Source organism: Diachasma alloeum, unplaced genomic scaffold (assembly GCF_001412515.2).
Source record: "Diachasma alloeum isolate Michigan unplaced genomic scaffold, Dall2.0 Dall_scaffold_00211, whole genome shotgun sequence".
Classification (NCBI taxonomy): Eukaryota; Metazoa; Arthropoda; class Insecta; order Hymenoptera; family Braconidae; genus Diachasma; species Diachasma alloeum.
This window is the reverse complement of record NW_021680376.1, coordinates 546,042-561,730: the sequence shown is the minus strand read 5'-3', so window position 1 is coordinate 561,730 and position 15,689 is coordinate 546,042. Positions and strand designations below refer to the sequence as shown.

General features: G+C 39.2%; 1 protein-coding gene across 1 annotated transcript in view; it reads right to left on the bottom strand.

Annotated features, from left to right (window-relative positions):
* LOC107036724 (acetylcholine receptor subunit alpha-like 1) overlaps positions 1–14,568 on the bottom strand; it is a 74,553-nt gene extending 59,985 nt beyond the window's left edge. Inside the window, exon 1 of the mRNA XM_015254858.2 lies at positions 14,417–14,568. The gene's annotated coding sequence lies outside the window, so the exon portion shown is untranslated. The remainder of the gene's footprint in view (positions 1–14,416) is intronic.
* Positions 14,569–15,689: the final 1,121 nt, after the last annotated feature.

The following is a 15,689-nucleotide window of genomic DNA, read 5'->3' as shown; positions in this document are numbered from 1 at the left end:
TACTAGAAAGTCACTGGCAAATAAATTAAATGGCTCATTAGTCGATTGCATCAACTGTTTTGGTACGAAGTTACAGCAGCGTTTGGACGGGGGGATTATAATGCATGTGGGTTTCTGTTTATCGCTGGCGTTATTTATTGTTGATATTCAAGCTAGGGATGAGAATATGAGGCTGATTCTGCGTCACGTCATCGCGCGGTTTATCATTTAAGGGGTAATTGATATCGTGATATCATGTTTTGTGATGAAGGATTATAGGGCAGCAATAATGCTCTGTAATCCTTGGAAAATATTTGAAAATATATTCCATCTGGTGTACACTGGTCATTATATAATATTTTTGTCACATTATAGGTCTACTGAATTCTGAAGGAACTTCGTCATTTGAAATTGCAAATTTTACGAAAAAATCAATGAAAACTGAATTGTCCCTGAATTATTCCATGAATATTCATAGAAATCCGGACCATTATGGTAAGTGGAGTCTCGAGAAAATGAATCAATAAATTAATATTCATGTTTTTAGTGAAAATTCAAGTGAGTTGGGAAATTCTCAGATTTTTGCTGTTGAAAAATTTAGAGTTTCATTAAATTTTCACTGGAGAAAAAATAGTCAAAGTACTTGGATATCCTTAAGATATATTTCCTACCTATTGACTCAAAAACATCATGGATCCTCAAAATATCCTCACAAGGATCAGATTAAGGTTCACAAGGGCCAGAGTAAGGGTTTAATAAGGGCCACAAGGATCAGGTTCAGGTTCACAAGGGTCATGGGGGTAAAAAACCAAGGGTCAGAAACCAATGGTCACCAGGGGCTAAAAAAGGGTCACGAGAGTTATAACGAGGTTAAGATGAGGGTTACGAGGGTTACATGTGGGTCATATGGGGGTGTAACCCCCTTGTTCTACGAAATATGAAAATTAAATGATTGCAATGCTTCCATTCGTAAGAAAAAAATCAACGAAATAAATATTTCCCCGCTCAATCACTGACTCCGACATAAATCTAGAATTAAAGAAACAATTCAGCTGTAATAATTCGACATTTTATATTTCCATCAGGCGAAAAAACTCCCGAAGGATTTCCAGGGTATTGCATAGGCCGCGCGAATAAAGTGGGAGGGCGTAAAACCGCACACAAAGTACGCAGAGAGACAAGTGGAGGAGGCGATAAAAACGCGTTTCGCGAAGTTATTGCGCGTTGCAAATACAGACATCTCCACCTACCGTAAATATTCCCCCTATTTTCCGGCGGTTTGAACTCACCCTTTGTCTCGTCTACACCCACTCCACCGACCTCAGTCATTCGCTTTGCCCTCGCCCTGCGCCTGGTGGCCAACCGTTGTTACATAATTCAGTTACGATTGGGGAACAAACTTGTGGGTAGATACGAGCGCGAATCACTTAATTCGCACGACGTGCTCCACTCCTCAATTCTGAGTGGAAGAGGGACAACAATCCATCCTCATTCTCACCGCCTGTTTTCGTTTCGCAGGCACCTCTGACCTCTCGAGCGGGTGAGAGAGGGAGAGGTCTCAAAGTTTTTAATTGTATCACGTTGTCTGGCCGTTTCACTCAACGACACGGACGTCGGTGAATTTATATCAACGGTTGGGGTACTTGAAAATTGGATGTCGAGGGGGCTTGAGCTGGCACGTCAATTTCATTAATTTTCCGGTGGTGATGAACCTGTTGACGGCCTGATGGATGATTTCGGTAATTGGTCGCGGCGGGTTTTTTTGCTGTTGTGAGGTGGACAGGTGTGTTTCAAAAAGTGAAACTTTAAAAATTGGAGATTGAAAATTTGCGTCATTTTTTTTATTTTCTCTTTTTTGCTGCTGAATAGATTTTTTTTTAGTTTCGAAGAACTCGGTCAACAACATTCTCATCGCGGGTTTCCAATTTTCAATTTTTTAGGTTTCAATTATTTTTTAGATTCATCCATTTTCAATTATCCTATTTTTTAATTACATTTGCGTGAAAAAAAAAATATTTTACACAGAATTATCATTTTTTTAATCATTCGTTGTTTGTGAATAAATAATTTGAATTATTTCAACTTTTAGAAACCTTATTTTTTAAGGTTCGGAATAAATGACTTTCATGGTGGAAAATTGATTGTTTATAAATTATGTATCGAATATTGTAAACAACATAAATCATTATCAATTTTTTTCGTTCGGTCACTAGGGAATTCTCGTCCCAGCTAGTGACTGTTCTAAAATTATTTTTTATTTTGCAATTTTTAAGGAATTCAGATAATTAGTCGTAAAGAGGGCTCTGCTACAACTTTCCTCATACCTCAATCTCCGTCAAAAATCCAATAATTCTTTTTAATACTATTTTTCATAGAGTTATGCTCGTAAAAAGCCGATTGGAAATTAGGGTAGCTCTCACAAAACGGATATACCTCTCCTCTGGGTTATCGTCGGGGGGTGAAAAATCATAAATATATCACGCTGACATGGTGATAACAAATAGCCAGGCGGAGTACGAAAATGAATGATAAAATGCCGTGTCACATCCCTCGGGCGGTGGTTTGAAAGGAAAATAGTGTAACAAGGAGGTGAAAAATAGTTGGATGAAGTGAAGAGACGCAGCCACTGACTTTTCTCGATTTCTCCTGGTGTAACATCACGTAGGGGGGTGGATTACCAGCAGCAGAATGGGGCAATCTTTGGGTGAACACTGAGTAACGAGGGGAAAAAAATTTGAAGAGAATGGAAAATTGAAAGAGTCAGAAGTTTCAAGGGACGACAGCGAGTAGACCCATCTCCGTGGGCTGAGGGCGGAATACGTACGTGAAATTGTTTCGCTTCGGGGGCTCCCAGTGCAGCCTCAACCTTTACCCCCGACTCCTCTCGCAGAGTAATTTACCACTGCCTAGCTAATGGTCGCCATTACTCTTCGAGATTTCGGACTGGGGTCCTCGAGGCCACGAGAGCCTCAATTTTAACTTTTTTTTCAGGCTTTTTCCGACATTTATCATGTCCGTCTCGGCGACTCTCGAGTTGATTTCGTTGATTTTTCAGCGTTCGGAAATTGATTCGGACGTTTGGGTCGATCTTTCGTGTTTGCTCGAGTGATGGAAATTTTTTTAGAGCAACAATTCTTTTCTGCAATTAAAATTCTGTAATATCGATTATTGGATAGGTTGAGAAAAAAATCATTCTGTTAATAGTTAGAAATAAATAAAACGTATAGTTTGTTGCACATCGTTTCATATCATTTAATTAAATACAATGAAATTTCTTTTTTAATCAATTGGGTTGTATTTTTAATTTAGTTTAATATTTGATGAAATTTCAGATATGAAATGATATATATATATATGTAACATCCATTTATCCGATGAAAGTGCCGTCGAAGTCGGTCGTTTTTATGATAATTGAATTAATTTAACCCTTTCTTTTTTTTATTCAAATAATCAGTGGAAGTGAATTTTCCAAAAGATGGAAAATCAACATGTCTCGGCTGAAGAGACATCCAAAGAATTTTTTTAAGCCCAGATATCCTTTTTTTTCAATTTCAAAATTAAAAAATACGATATATGGATGAATTTAATTGCTGTCGATGGATATGGCTCAACAATACCTAAATTTGAAAAAGAAGCTTTAATTCCACGGATTTATTGGCGAACAATTGAAGAAATTCGCACTTTTTGGATCATAATAGGTTGATGTAACACAAAAAATCCAAAACTCAAATTCTTCAAAACATTCCCAAAATTCTCCATTCATAACTATCGAATTACTGAAACCTCCAGCACAAGTTCCTCCCGAAAATTTTTCCCCAAGACATCAAGAAACCCCAGCCCCCTACCAAAGGACAGCGAATTAAGACAGAAATTTTTTTTAAAAAAATCCCAGAAAAGGCTGTTTCGCGCATCGTCTCGTCAATTAACGACCCGTTTATATCTCGGTCACGTAATAACAATGAGAGTCTCCGCAGTCCTCTTTCCCCCTCCCCTCGCAATTTTTGCTTTATACATTCCAGGTTTACTTGGCAGTCCTCGGGGACGAGGTAGAGAGAACCGGCGAGCTGATGATATAGTTTGAGAAACCTTGTTGCACGCGCGACGTGAAATATTCAGATGACGCTGGAGCACTTGGCCGGATGCTGTTTGTGGTTGCATCACAGGTTGATTAATAAATGTCGCTAATTAGTGGAGCACGTTGGTAATACAAATGCAGAATAAACTTTGGCATTTTGAATGGGTTAGTGGGGCTGAGGGGCATGTTGATATGGCACATATTTCTCATAGCTTCATTTGTCCGCGTTTACGATGGAGTTTTATGTCTCGGTGTCTCTCTTTTCTCGCTGGCTTGAGGGATTTTTGCATTCGTTATGAGAAACGTAATGACTCAAAACGCAGGGCTTGTAGTGCTCCATTCGCGCTCAAAGGAAAGGATGATGGGGTATTAGGGGTTTGTACATGGCTATATTGTACCATCCGTCTGAAGGGAATAATGTAGATTTTTTAGTTATTTTTTTATTGTCGGTAATCTGTGCTCAGAGACATTGGCATTCTTTTGTGCATCAAATAAAGGGATTTTTATATTTTATATTTGCGTTTTGTTGCGTTTTTTCATTTACTTTTTTGTGTTCACTTTTGACAGGTATTTTTTAATCATCGAGTTCCCGAGAATTGAATAACGTGGACGGTACTATATGCGTATTCAGGGGCATCGGAATTTTTTCTGTGCACGAAATTCAGGAATATTGATGTTTTTTATTTTCATATTTTTTTCTATTGTTTTGTCGACTTTTTGTGGATTATCTTTTTATGGGTATTTTTTTTATGATCAGGTTCCTGAGAGGGAAATAAATTCCATTTAGTTCACGGTAGAAATTAGTCTCTTCAGGACGTCTTCATGGTTCTCTTTTTTAAATTTTAATTTCACTATTCTCTTCTTCTATTTTTTCATGTCGTGATCATCAATTGAAATGTCATCTAATGTGATCGTTGAAAAATCAATTTTTTGAAAAATATCAATTTTTTCGAATCTGTATGAAAAATTGAATTTCAATTGGCGTCAGTGAATAGAGATTACTAAAGTCTACATTCATGAAAAAATAATTGTTTTTTTTTCACTGAGAAAAAACGATTGGGAAAAATGCTCCAGTAAGACACAATGTCTCAATTTAACACCCTAAAGACCACCTAAATTGGTAGACAACCGTTTCTCCCGCCTCCCTGAACCACAACTCATCCCCGGAATAACAATCCCTTAAAAATTTTCATTAAACTCCCGCCATAACCCGTTAAAATCACCGGATAATCCTCCCCAATTCCATAAGCAATATCAATTAATTAAGCCTCTCAGCCCTTGGAATAACACCCAACAACAGCAGAGACAACGATTACAACGATAATACACGTACAATGTTTATTTCAACAGTTGTGTTGGTTATCAAAGGACCTGCAACAGCATAGTGACCTGTGTTATAAAGGACGAAAGTGGGAGAACACCAGACACGGGCATTAGAGCCTCCAACTGGCGCATCCAATGGCTTTTGAGTCTCGACAAAGTTACTCCGGCGAAACTGTGGATATGGAACGCTTGAAATTTTGTGTGTGCAGGCGTTGTACGACCCCCTCCCGGCCCCCACCACCGCCACCTGCTTTACCGCGCGCCAACCCTTCACCCGTTTCTACCTCGATTCATCGTTGTACATCCCCTTACCCTCGTACCCCCTCTTTTTGGCACAGAGCTTATCGCGAGAAACCCGTGGGCTATATACTACAGCCAGTTTCGAAATCACTTTCCGGAATGAAGAACCACGACCTCGAGCCCTTGATGAGCCAACATCCGTACACCTTAGGCAAGATTTCTCGTCTTATGAGAATTTCACCGCAAGTGATTTATGCCTGGATAAGTAGTTACGCCTGTTTAAGTCAGGCGGTTGACATTTTTTTTTGTTATCGATGGAAATGCGGGGAATGTGGGTTATGGGGTTCTAGTCATGTGTCAGGGTGACGGGTAGGGTTTGTGGCTGGGGTGGGGAGGGAAAACTTAGATCTGGGAGGGGAGACTGGGGTGTTCCGACACTGGGGAAAATTTTTCTTGAAATTTTCGGGGGATTTTGTCAGTGAAAATTCAGAGTTTCATGTATTAGTGAGAATTTGGTTTAATTGTTCTGGGAAATTGATGGAAAATCAGGAAAATTCGGAGGAATCTCTCCTTAAATTCATGATTCCTCGTCATTTTCGGATGAATTCCTCCGATAATTCCTGGGATTCCGAGAATTTTAAAGGATTTCTCTGAAAATTCGAGGGAATTTAGCAGGGAATATTTACTTTTACTTGAAACTTCATGAAAATTGGGGAATTTCTGTCTTTTTGACGTTAAAAAAATGAGACATCACTTGAATTTTCAGAGGAACTTGAAATTACTTTGTTTTTTTCCTCAAATCCAATTTACGGTTTTTTTCCGGAAAATTCAGTCAAATTTTTATTCTCAGATTTACGAATATTTATTGAATATTCGTAAATTTGAGTTTTGATCCCAGGTCCACACAAGAATTACTGAAAATAACAAAAATTCAGGCAATTATTTCCCGGAATTCTCAATTTATTGAAAATTCAGTTAACTTTAATTTTCAGTTTTCATAATGAAGTCTAAAATTAAATTTGTCCTTGAAATATCAACAATGACTGGCAACACTCATGAATGATGTTGAACATGATCTTAAATTAAACTAAAACTTCACCAGACTGAGAATTCAATTGCCGTCGTCACTGGAAATAAAAAAAAATTCTAGCAGTGCAGTTAGTTCTCTAAAATCATTTTTTATTTCGCAATTTACAAGGAACTGACATTATTAACCGGAGAAAGGGCTCTGCTACAACATTCCTCGCGACTCGATCTCCATCCAGAATCCAATAATCGTTGTTTTATGCTATTTCTCATCGAGCCCGCCAGTTGGAAACAAACTTAGCCTTTACCACCACCCATGCCCCCCGAGATTATCGTCACGAACAAAAACTGAATGTTCCATATGCATGCCAATCCCCCAGAAATACTCAAATAACGAACCCAAGCGACAGCGGGGATGAAAGGCATCCATCCTAACCGTCGGGAATGCATTTTCCCCGGCAATTCCACTCGGCCGGCTAGTCAGTAATTAGAGTTTACCCAGGAACATGATGAAACGCGGCTCTCCCCACCGATTGGGGGTAGGCGAAGAAGGACGACGGAAGTAGAATAGTCTCTCTATGGATAAACCCCAACGCTTGTTATGGGCGAGGAGAGCGGAATGAAGGGACCGACGACATAACGGGCGTTTCCCGGTTAAGCCGGGAATTAACACCAAAATTCTATTCATCGTATTCATGATATTCATCTACGTAGCTGGTGTAGATTCAAGTGATGCTGCCATCCTCTAACGTTTTCGTTTCCCCGTCGCTCCCGTCTCTCCGTCGTCCTCTCTTCGTAAGACGGAGGAAAAGACTCTTCTCCGGATGAGGATTTTTTCTTTGCACTGGGCACCGCGAAGTGTCTGAAATTCCTTGATGAAGAACTTTGTGCTCCGCGGAACTCGAGTAATTGTAATTCCTGACTGTTTTTGGTGAATTTCATTCCGGAAGTTGGAGAGGCGGAAAAAATTGCCTGACATTTTAATAAGGATTTTGTTATTTTGTTGGGGGGGGGGGATATTTATTCCTGATATTTCCACCTCCGACGACAATCCAGGGATATATGCTTTCGGTGAGAGCTAACTTAATTTTTAATTCGATTTTTACGAGCATAATTATGTATTGTATATTATTATATATTATATATTATATATTATATATTATACATCATTATAATTGTTAGAGTTAACGCTGTGAGAAATAGTATTAGAAATTATTACTCTAGCGGAGCCTTTTTTCCGGTTAATAATCTCAATTCCTTATAAATTGCAAAATAAAAATAAAATAAAAAATAAATAAAAATAAAAAATAATTTTAGAGAAGAGTTCTAGTAGCCTTTGAAAATAACTCCATTACATTCAGAGCTTTCAATCATTGTTTATATTGTTTATATTAGTTATAATAAAGGGAACAACACCTCTGATAAAAAAATTACAATTTAAATACATCAAAAGGTAGAAAATGAAAAAATCTAAATTCCAAAAAAATCAAAATAATATATCCCTGAAGAAATTCTTAATCATCGCGTGATTCCGAAAGAAAAAACCATTAAAAAAAATATTTGCGTCAGTTTATGCTGTTATTTTCAATTAATAACCAATTTTCATCTGTTCATTACACGTCTCTTTGCCCTCTGTCGTTTAAAATATGTTTAATAGCCCGCACGAAGCTCCTCCAGGTATTTTATCACACAGGCAAGATAAGAGGACTCGTTGGTATGCCCGTACGTAACGCTATCCCGATTTTCTCTCCACATCGTGCAGCACAGGTCGCATAGTTTTACAAACATTCCAGGCTTGTCGGCTGGGAGACGAAGACAGCGAGGGAGAGAGAGAGAGAACCGTTAATAACCCACGGGGTCGGGCTTTGGTGGTTCGGGTGTTTCTAAATTAAAATTACCCTCGCAGTGGGTTAAGTAGCCGCAGGCGTCGCGACTACGGTGAACTATAGGTTGAATTTAGTCCACAAGCTTAGTTATGGGTTATTGCTTGCAAACGTTGTCTTTTTTAGGGGCACTGCAGCCTATTTGTTTTCTCAATTGGCTTCTGGCTCCCGCCGAGAGCAATTGCCGGGATAAATTATCATGCTTTTTGCCGGCACATGCCTTGCGATTTGTTTAGATTACATGGAAGCTGAACAACAGGGGGAAATTAATTTTGGAGGGGGTGGAATTTTTTTATGCCGAAAGTAAAAAAATGCGATTATCCACTTGTTTTAATCGTTTTTCGGCATTAATTAGAGAACTGAAGTCTTAATAAGTAGCCAATACCCAATAGAAATCTAAGGGACTTCCAAGTTGAGGCCGAAAAAACCGCGGAAAATATATTTCTGCATGTTGTTATAATCCAATCACACTTAATTATCCCTGAAAATCAAGAAAGCATTAAAAATGTTCGCACGTGCGGTTTCATGCTGTGCACATGCCCCTCTACATGGAGCACCTAGAACGTGAAGGAGAAGGAAAATGGAGCGTTACGAAACGGCCGGACGACATGAGAGACGAGAGCTTTTATTACCGGTTAGATAGAATGAGATACACAGTGGAGGGTCAACTCGAGCGTTAACCCATCTTGCATTCTACCCATCGCATCATGGAAATACTGTTGGTATATGCGCGCTTGTGCGGTCAGCCGCGAATTATCGTTTGGAATACGCACCAGTGATCCCATCGGCGCAGAGTACACTCGCTTTTTCATAACCCCTCGACTCCCCCTCCCCCCCAGGGCCTCTCACCTTAGTAAACCCAACAACAAAGCTCAATTTTATTTACATATTTATATGAATTTAGTTTTATTCACTTGCTCTTCCTGCCTCTCGTTTTTTTTTAAATTCCTCAAACGAAATCCAATTTTCTTTGTACGGTTTTACGGACTTTTTGCGAGACTTGTTGGATGGAACGAAATTTATTGTAGGGGATATGGGATTTTTATGGGAGATTGGCTCGTTTTTTGAGTGGATTAACATATAGAAATGTCATATCCTTGGATTTTTTTTAGGAAATTTAGATTTGTTTTTTATTTTGTGTTTATGAAAAAAATGATGTAGTGTATTTTTTTTTACGGAGGACATAAAAAATTGAAATAGAGAATGGAATTAGTAGAAGCCATGGGATTATTTATTTAATTTATTTGTAATGTTGTTTTATATTTTTATTATCTTGCAATATTTACTTTCTCTTGAAATATTCATTCGTGATATTCTATTTTGTTGATTATCGTAGATGAATAAATTTGGCCCTGAAGAGGAGTGCCTTCCGCACTCGAAATATTGGCTGTGAATTTTGGATTAATTGCGTTAGTTATTGCCGGATGTGAAAGAGTTGTCTTTGAGAATAAAAAAATTACAATTTTTCCTGCAGACTGACACATAAAAATTAAATTTCACATTCGTTATTTTTTAAATTCCTATTTTCATGACGTAAAAATAACAAAACACATTTTTACGGAAAAAATAATTATATTATATTTATATATACATTTTATATTTCTATTTTTTAATTGACATTCTCATGAAATGAAAATAACAAAACATGTGTTTGCGGACAAAATAAAAAATTAAACTGCAGAGTAAAATCAATAAAATGAAATACAGTAAAGAATTCCTATTGATAGCTAAAGTTATGCTATTACAGAACCATAACAAGAGGATTGAAACGCAGATCCACCGAAACCCATTTGTAGTAATTCGTCAGGGGCTTTGGAGTATGTGTAGAGGGTAAGGGGGATGAAATCTCGTGTCCAAAACTCTAGTTGCAAGCTTTATACTTTCGGGGGGGCTACACTTGTCATGCAAAGTTGAGGGGTGATTACTCAGCGACACGATCCTCCGCAGTTCTGTCACGGAAATATATCTGCGGGTGATGCTGCAACGGGATGGATAGACAGGTCCGGAAGTATATTCACCGATAGGCCGGACGTGGCAGGGGCGGCTTCGCCGTCCGAAGGGTGATCCCGACGCTGATGAATTTCGAGAGCATGCCGCGTCAGTATCTCGAAGGCGGTATTGGGCTTCGATCTTGCGAGGGGAAATTTCTCAATCAATTTCGTCGTTCGGAGCAATTAAGGGGGCATGTAGGGGAAGTGGTGCCTGATTTCGAATTAAAATAGTCGCATAGCATTCTATGGCTTTTCAGCTAGATATTTAGAGGTCTCGGATCCTCAATTTTTCTCTCACTTCCGATGAATTATCAAAAAATGAAGATATAGGAGCTGAGTGAGGGGTACTGATTCCTATATCACTCAGTACCTAACCTCTACTCAATAACTGTCAATAGAAAAAAATCTCCGATGTTGGATGATTCAATGACATGAATGGAATTCAGATTTTATTTGATAAATTGAAATGCATGAGAACAAAATGATATTGCGAAAATGTGAGAATGGTACTTCAATCATTATTGCGTGTTTTTTTGAGGGAATAATAATAAAATATTACGGCTCCATCTCGTTGGGACATTTTATTCTCTTTTAGCACAAGTTATACATTTGAATATTTATTCGTTATAACCATCCGAACGAGTCGCCTAAACCTCTCAAACAGTGTATTGACGGCTTATATAGAATGTCACAGCCATTCTCGTTTTCAAATTCTTCTTTCATGATCCGGAAATATCTCTTAAAATAGATTTTCATAAGAGAAATCGCTAATTATGTTGTACTTGCGTGATTTTTTCAGCCACAGACAATTGCATACGCGAGCTGTCAGGCACTGAGCGGTATCGACATCCCCCGAATTTAAGAAAACATTCTCTAATTATTAATTAAAAGATGAAAAAAGGCGATTTCAGTGTCAAATGATGTGAAAAAAAATTACACAGCGATTGGTCATAATTTTATGCGGTGAGAATGCCATTATTGTAGTGAAAAATCTTACGTACTGGTGCAGAAAAATCGCATCGTCAGACCCTGAAAATTCTGGGGTGCAATTTTTTTAATTTAAAGGGGTGAGAAAACGAAAATTTTCACGAGTTCTCAATGAAAAGAGTTAAAAATGTTGAAATTCCGTACCCGTTTCGACTCTCAAATCCCGTAACATCAATAAAACAGTGAAAGACAATCCCCTATTTACCAATTGCCCCACGAACCACTGAATCATAATCCAATTCGTTCCTTCATTCAATTTTCATTACACCCAGTTTTCACTGCACTGAATAAATCAGCAAAATTCGGATTACCAAACAAATGAAAAACTTGCGCTCATAAAAACATAATGAGAACCGCTAATATTCCTGAAATATTCGCATGATTAAATAACTTGATCCCCCAAATTTCGGATTTTCTTTGAATAATACAGCCCTTAAATTTCCAACTCCCCGTGAATCCGGACGACTGAACGCATTTGAATTCTGACCTGCTTCAACGATGCGGGGCGCTACACTCCCTCACGCATATCCTACCTCATTCCGCGTGGTTGGGATCGATACGACGGAAAAGGGAAATTCTATTTTGCGAGGAGACCCGAGTCGCTTTCTATTTCAGCATAATATCTCGTCATGCTGGCCGGGGAGAGGAGAGAACAGGGAAGTGGATAAAGTTGCTGACGAGTCAGACGAGTATTCTTAATCCACTGTCGCTGGGCAGTGGAAATTCCAGGGTCTGGTCAGACCAAATGCCATTTCGGTTTTATTCTTTATAATTAATGAGCCGAGATTGTTGCTTTGATATATTATTTTCGTTCGCAAAAAGCGTATTTAAAAAATGTTGGGGCTTGGTATATTTTTTCATTCGTATTTTTTTTTTTATTTCATCGAATTTTAATTTTTTTGCTGTGTGTACGTATGTATGTGACAAATTTTATCGTTGTTGCGCGATATTTGAAGAATGAATGATCATCTCATTAAGAAGCCTGGAAAATTTGCGATTCCAATGTCTGGTCATGAACCCGTTTTGCCCCTGTACTTCTGGAAAAACCGGAGGAATCGTTTTCAAGCCTTAAAAATTTGTTTTTCCGATATTCTAGGAAATTATAGGGCAAAAAGGGTTCATAACCAGGGTTTGAAATCGGAAATTTTCTGCGCTTGCGAATAGAAAAAAAAATCGTTCCATTTCTGCTAGTTCTCGAGGAAAAGCGATTTATTCGTTTAATGAATTTTTCAAATTTCATTTCCCATTCTTCATGTTTTTCTCGCATGTTTATTTACAAATAAATATAAACATGGAATGAAAAAGTGGGTTGTATGCTACCTTTCACCCAGCCTCACTCGTATGTCAAGAGAAAAAAACGCGTGTCAAATTTTATGACCAGCGGTTCACAATTTTTTTAATATTTCTCCCCCGCCAGGCTATCACAAATGGATTTGCATTAACGACGCATTCTCTCATCTCCTTTTTCCTCATCCATACCGAATTACTCATTAAAATGTTCAAGAGTTAAATGACACACTTGGGAGTGGAATAACTGGAAGAACGATTGGAGCGTGCGGAATGAATTTTTTTCCAGTAGGAGTGTAAAAAATTGGAGTAATGCCGCAGAAACAGGAGAGTATTTTTCTCGACGCAGTGATGATTTTTTTCGTTTACGATGCAAAGTCGTAACGTGTGATGTCTCACCTCACCCTCGTGACCCTCAACAAACAAAAACAGGAAAAAAAATTGAGAAATTGCACTTGTCCTCGTGTGGTATATTTATTTAGTAATATGCGTCCGAATCATTTTCTTCATCAATTTTTTTCATCAATAGGAGTTTTGATCATCCATTTGGTGCATGTTTTCCCCTTAAAATGAGTTCGTGAGTCAAGAATTTTTTTACCAATAAATATCACAACGTTTCCGATAACAACCTGACGCTTTTGCCATTTCCCTGTATTAATTAACGGGCAGTTCGAGGGAAATTCGATAAATGAAATGAAGAAATAAAAATATTTAAACTCATATCGAAGGAAAAAAATTATGAGGATTTGAAACAAACGAGGATACTAGTACCACGGCGAAATAAAATGCCAGCATGAATAATTTCGGTGCAACGTAGAAGGACTGAATTAATTACACGTGAAAGTGAAAATATTCGAGTTCAGTCAGACGCCACTAATTAACGTGGCTCTGATGAAAAGAGGAAAGAATTATTATTCCATCAATTAACGCGGAATTTCAGGGAATATTCGGGTAATACATTGAGGGAGAGTAGTTGCAAGTAGTCGCAATTAAAAATATACACCTGAATTCCATGAAATCTCAAGTTCTACGGTTTTTCCCCCAAAATTGAATTCAATGTCACTCGCTTATTTTTGCTAACAGTGAAAAAGGCAAGAATAATTGTCATAAAGAAAAATTCCCAGAAGGGGAGAAATTATTTTTATGGTGAACAATTGATTGTTTATAAATTATTTATTCAAATACTCATAATTTTCGAAAATTACATTTTTTTAATTCTTTCATCAATTTTCTTCTAGAAGTAAAGTTTCTCTTTTTTTGTTAGATTTGTAATATGGTTTCTAATTGAGATTCAAATTCAGTCCTGCATACATTTCTCCTAAAAATGAGAAATAAAATAACTCGAAAACATACAATCGAGAATGTAAATGTCGTTAGAATTAAAAATTCCCGTTTCCCAAAATCCAACTCAAACCTTTCTCTCACTTCATCAAAATTCCTGCTCTGAATTCCCCAAAAGCCCCCACTCTCACGTCACATTGAAAAACAGTTGTTCACCTGCTCCTCGCCAACTCCTCTGCCAAAACATCTCACCTCCCCCGCAAAATGCCCGTGTCGCAACGCCCGAGGCCCCTCAAAACATTATCTCCCCCAGTATTTTCAAGCCAAAAAACGTAATTACTCACGTTGCGTTGCCGGCGGGTGGGCACATTGCCCAGGGGCGTCGATGAGAGAGTAGGGACGAGCTACCGGACGCCGGGTAGCCTATATTGAATGCACGATGACGCGTCACTGGGTGAACGTGCCTCACACCGTTTAACGGTCCCAATAATTTCACTCCTCGACAATCGTCTCAACATCCCAGCGACGACTTCACGCACACCAAGCACGTCCCCTCACTGTCACAATAAGCCCCCTAAATTCCCAGCCTGCCTCACCCACTGACTAAACGAATTAATGAACAACAACCCACCACCGATATATCAATCTTCACCCTCAATTGAACTTCATCCACCAGTCCCAACTGGGCTGAGTCACGGCTACCACAGTCTCTCCTCAAAGAATCCCGTGTCCACCCGGTCATCCGCGTTCACCACTCTCAATCCACATATCCTCACACTTCCAACTCCCATGGACATACCCACAGCCCACCACCCCCCCTTCCTGATAACCACTGACGTCATTATCATCGTGCCAAACAATCCTCCAGAATTTATCAATCGTGATCAGTTCCATGACGATTAATTCACTCATCCCCCCAGCCATGCCCCCATGTTTATTCCATCGAGTGCCTAAATAAAAATAGGCAAAACGCTCAGTGGTATCCGCGCACCCTGACTAACCACCACGATGCGGCACAGCAACACTCCCGGCTCGATACCCCACAGCTCATACTCCAAAAAACGTTTAAATTCCGTGGGATGCAAAAAAATCGCGTCACATCACTCCGAAGTACCTCTTTCGCCGCGGACCCTCGAGCCACCAAACAATTCCCTCAATGTTCAATCATCAACTTTCAACTCCAAAAAATCCCCCAGCCCATCCCATCCCCCCAGAGGCCTTTCACAACCCCCCAAACATCCACTCCCCCCTCGAAAAAATCACTCCATACCCACAATCCATCAACAACCCCCCAACACTTTCCAAAAACTTTGAAAAAAAAAAAATATATTTATCCCCCACCAAATCTACCCAGTATTCAAACGATCAAACAGTGCCGTACGTTGAACACAAGTGTGTGCATTATCAACCGACGCGAAACCAGGGGCACTCCCTGGACATCGCGCTCACCGCACCAGAGTACCGCACCACGGCCGCCCACCTTAGTACTGACGCTGCCCGTTTATACGAGGGGGTGTTGTACTGCTGCTGCTGCTGCTGTGTGCCTTGCGCCCCCCCTCCCTCACCAATGTACGCGTTACGACGAGACGAAGAGTGCGGGGGGGGGGGGCGAAGGAG